The sequence below is a fragment of the Oryza sativa genome, chromosome 2, assembly GCF_034140825.1.
Source record: "Oryza sativa Japonica Group chromosome 2, ASM3414082v1".
NCBI lineage: Eukaryota > Viridiplantae > Streptophyta > Magnoliopsida > Poales > Poaceae > Oryza > Oryza sativa.
Genome location: NC_089036.1, coordinates 36363976 through 36368917, shown reverse-complemented (window position 1 = coordinate 36368917; position 4942 = coordinate 36363976).

The window sequence follows — 4942 nt, the reverse complement described above, 5'->3', positions numbered from 1 at the left end:
CGATCCTGACAAGACTACTGTAATAGGCGCTGAGTTAGATTGTAAATAGGAAAGCGCGCTCATCACCTTTCTTCAGAATAATAAAGATATTTTTGCGTGGAAACCATCCGATATGCCTGGTATCCCCAGAGAGGTGATTGAGCACTCTTTACATGTTAAGGAAGACGCCAAACCCATCAAGCAACGACTCCGCCGTTTTGCACAGGACATGAAGGATGCAATTAAGGAGGAATTAACCAAGCTATTAGCAGCAGGCTTCATTAAGGAAGTCCTTCATCCCGACTGGCTGGCTAACCCAGTCCTGGTTCGGAAAAAGACGGGGCAATGGCGCATGTGTGTCGATTATACGGACCTCAACAAATCTTGTCCCAAAGACCCTTTTGGGTTACCTCGTATTGACCAGGTGGTTGATTCAACGGCCGGCTGCGAGTTACTCAGCTTCTTGGACTGTTACTCGGGATATCATTAGATCCGACTAAAAGAATCCGACTGCTTGAAGACCTCATTTATTACGCCCTTTGGGGCCTACTACTACATCACCATGCCCTTTGGATTGAAGAACGCAGGAGCAACCTATCAACGCATAATTCAAAGGTGTTTTTCAACTCAGATCGGTCGCAATGTCGAAGCATATGTGGATGATGTAGTCGTCAAGACCAAGCAGAAGGATGACCTGATTGCGGATTTGGAAGAAAATTTTGCAAGCATTCGAGCTTTCAAGATGAAACTAAACCCGGAAAAGTGCATCTTCGGAGTACCGTCAGGGAAGTTGCTTGGATTTATCGTATCTCAGAGAGGCATACAGGCCAACCCGGAGAAAATCAACGCCATCCTCAACATGAAACCGCCAAACTCCCAAAAAGACGTCCAAAAGCTGACTGGTTGCATGGCGGCGCTCAGCCGGTTCGTCTCACGACTCGGCGAGCGGGGGATGCCCTTCTTCAAGCTGCTAAAGAAAACTGACAATTTCCAGTGGGGATCCGAAGCACAAAAAGCCTTCGAAGACTTCAAGAAATCTCTCACCACTCCACCAGTTTTGGCCTCGCCACATCCACAAGAGCCGCTACTGTTGTATGTGTCGGCGACCTCCCAAGTTGTGAGTACGGTCCTGGTTGTCGAGCGTGAAGAGGAAGGCCATATTCAAAAAGTCCAACGACCAATTTATTTTGTCAGCGAGGTTTTAGCCGACTCCAAGACAAGGTATCCTCAGGTTCAAAAGTTATTATATGGTGTCTTAATTACCGTCAGGAAATTATCTCACTATTTTCAAAGTCACCCGGTCACGGTAGTCACATCGTTTCCACTCGGGGATATACTTCACAATCGCGAAGCAAATGGACGGATTGCGAAGTGGGCCTTAGAATTGATGTCTTTGGACATATCTTTCAAACCACGAACTTCGATCAAGTCACAAGCTTTAGCTGATTTCCTTGCTGAGTGGACCGAGTGCCAAGAAGACATGCCAGAGGAAAAGATGGAATATTGGACCATGCATTTTGATGGGTCGAAGAGGCTTACAGGCACTAGAGCTGGGGTCGTCTTAATTTCCCCGACTGGAGAAAGATTGAGCTACGTATTGTGGATACATTTTTCTGCGTCCCATAACGTGGCGGAATACGAGGCGCTACTCCATGGATTAAGGATTGCAATTTCTTTAGGCATTCGCCGATTAATCGTCCGTGGAGACTCCCAGTTGGTTGTTAATCAAGTCATGAAAGAGTGATCATGTCTAGATGATAATATGACCGCTTACCGACAAGAGGTACGCAAGCTGGAAGATAAATTCGATGGACTCGAGCTCACCCATGTCCTTCGACATAACAATGAGGCAGCCGACAGACTGGCCAATTTTGGTTCAAAACGGGAAGCAGCCCCTTCTGATGTGTTCGTTGAGCATCTTTATGAACCAACCGTGCCCATAAAAGAAGCAATTGAAGCCATGGATACTCAAGGCGTAAGCGTGATTGAAGCCGACTGGAGAAAACCTCTCATAAAATTTTTAACCAAACAAGAACTCCCTCAAGACAAAAATGAAGCCGAGCGGATTTCCAGACGCAGCAGACTTTACATTATTCATGAAGCTGAACTGTACAAGAAAAGTCCATCAGGAATACTGCAGCGCTGCGTATCTTTGGAGGAAGGGAGACAATTGTTGAAGGATATACATTCTGGTATTTGTGGTAATCATGCTGCTGCACGGACCATTGTCGGCAAAGCTTACCGGCAAGGTTTTTTCTGGCCTACAGCTGTGTCCGATGCGGACAAGATTGTGCGGACATGCGAAGGTTGTCAATTTTTTGCCAGACAAACTCATTTGCCAGCCCAAGAGTTGCAAACCATCCCGTTGTCCTGGCCGTTCGCGGTCTGGGGGCTTGACATGGTCGGCCCGTTTAAAAGGGCAGTTGGCGGTTACACGCATCTCTTTGTGGCTATCGACAAATTCTCCAAATGGATTGAGGCTAAACCGGTCATCACGATCACAGCAGATAAAGCTAGAGATTTTTTCATCAATATTGTGCATCGGTTTGGGGTACCTAATCGGATCATCACTGATAATGGCACTCAATTCACTGGCGGAGCATTTAAAGACTTTTGTGAATACTTCGGCATCAAAATTTGTTATGCCTCCGTGGCACAACCCATGAGTAACGAACAAGTTGAGCGCGCTAACGGCATGATACTGCAAGGGATCAAAGCACGAGTTTTTGACCGACTACGTCCCTATGCTGGCAAGTGGGTAGATCAGCTGCCGTCCGTACTTTGGTCTTTACGCACTACTCCTAGTCGGGCTACCGGCCAGTCGCCGTTCTTTTTGGTTTATGGTGCAGAAGCAATGTTGCTAAGTGAAGTGGAATTTGAATCACTACGATTTCGGAACTTCAACGAGGAGAGCCATGAAGAGGGCCGAGTAGACGACATCAACCGACTAGAAGAAGCCCGAGAAGCAGCTTTAATTCAATCGACTCGATATTTGCAAGGGTTGCGTCGTTATCATAATTGAAATGTTCGATCACGAGCCTTTTTAGTCGGTGACCTGGTTCTGAGGAAAATTCAAACAACACAGGATCGGCATAAATTATCTCCCTTATGGGAAGGACCGTTCATAATTGCTGAAGTCACTCGGCCGGGTTCTTATCGACTCAAGCGCGAAGATGGTACTATCATCAACAATTCTTGGAATATTGAACACCTTCGTCGATTTTACGCTTAGGCATTTCGTTTGTATCTTTCCTCTTTGACTGCTAACTTCAAGTTTTTCCTCGAAGTTTTCAGTCAGGGGGCTACTATAATAATAATGGAGTGTGATTTTTATCAATTCAATTTACTTACTTGATGTATCATTGCCCTGTTTGATTTCTTGGCTTAGTTAATGAGGACTGAAAGTTTTTTAACAACTTTTGCAGGTTTAGGCTCAACAAGGTTTGACAAAAACTTTTAAGAAATCAGGAGCTAAGTTAAGATATCAAGCACAGCATAAATTCATCAGTATTGTACAAATTGTGCCTCCATCATCATTAATCATCAAAATTATCGGTACATTAATCAGTATTAGTCTTTTCATCATCAGAATTATCAGGACCAGTCGGTCGAAGATCAGTGTCCTGAAATCTCTCAACTACATCAGCAGCAATTTTGTCAGCCGCTTTCTGCGCATCACTGATGAGGTCAAGAGCAGCTTCTTCGCTCGTCCCGTCCGCAAAGCCATCAATGGCATCAACGTCAACTCTCGGATAAAGGGATTTGGTCATCGCCAACGCCATACTTGCTCCCATACTTCCAGCTTCTTTGATGTTCTTGAAATATGTATCCGAAGCAACTCTCAGCTTGTCGAAAATTTCAAAAGCATCAAGTGCACTCGGGCCGTTGTTATTGAAGAACATCGCTTGAACAATTGGGGCAGCAGCGTTAGCAACCTCATCCCGGGCTCCTTCAAGTTTTTTGATCTTGCCAACTAGGACATCAAATTGAGCTTGAGATTTGATCTTGCGGTTTGCATCAACAGATTCACATTAATAAGTCAGCATATGGAGGATAATGGCTTTTTGAGGTATTGATTGTTGATACCTTCAACTTCCTTTAAAGCCAGGTCTCTCTGTCTTGCCAGCTCTGCCTTGTCATTTTCCAGAGTTTGGATCTGCTTCTCTAGTTGAGATATCTTGGCAGCTTGCACTACATTAACTTCGGTTAATCAGGATAACAGAGATAACAGCACAAATCAGTTGGGCAGAGTTTGCGCAAACCTTTTGATGAGCCACTTAGTTCAAAATTGGATTCCTAGAGCTCAGCAATTCGATTCCTCATATCATGCTCATTTTTTCTGGCAAGCTCTTTTGTCTCGTGCAGCAGACTCCTGGTGGCTTCGAGGGTCCCGAGATGAGGGACTAGCCTCTCTAAGGTTGCCGTTTTAGCTTCGTTCCTAAGATGAATCCTCTGCAAGACAGTTTAATTAGCGCCTAGATTAAATGGCAAACGAGATGGTTGAGATCAGGCGCCAAAGAGCTTACATTTACAATGCGGGTGGCTTGGCTGAGTGCCTTTTTCAGCAAGCATACCTCCTCGTCCTCTTTTTGCTTATTTATTACGATTCCTTGAGGCTGCATGTTGTCATCCCACCACTTGACCAGAATCGGAGGGCGTGAATCCTCAGCTGCTTGTATGCGGGGAATTTCTTCTTCGTCACTGATCATTGGCCCTAATGTATCCACTGACAGAGGTTAGACGATTGATCAGAGTTATTTGGGTCGACATAGTCTCAAACAAAGTGTTTTACCTGTAATGATTTCTGGACGAGGATGAGTGGACTCGGATGCTTTTAAAGGAGATCTAGATCTCCGGTCATTGCTGGCGTCTTGTCCGTGAGGGTTGTCTGCTTGGGTTTCGACTTCTGGAATCTCTTCGTTTACCCCTGCATCCGACTGGTTTCCAGTCGGGGGCTCCTGGC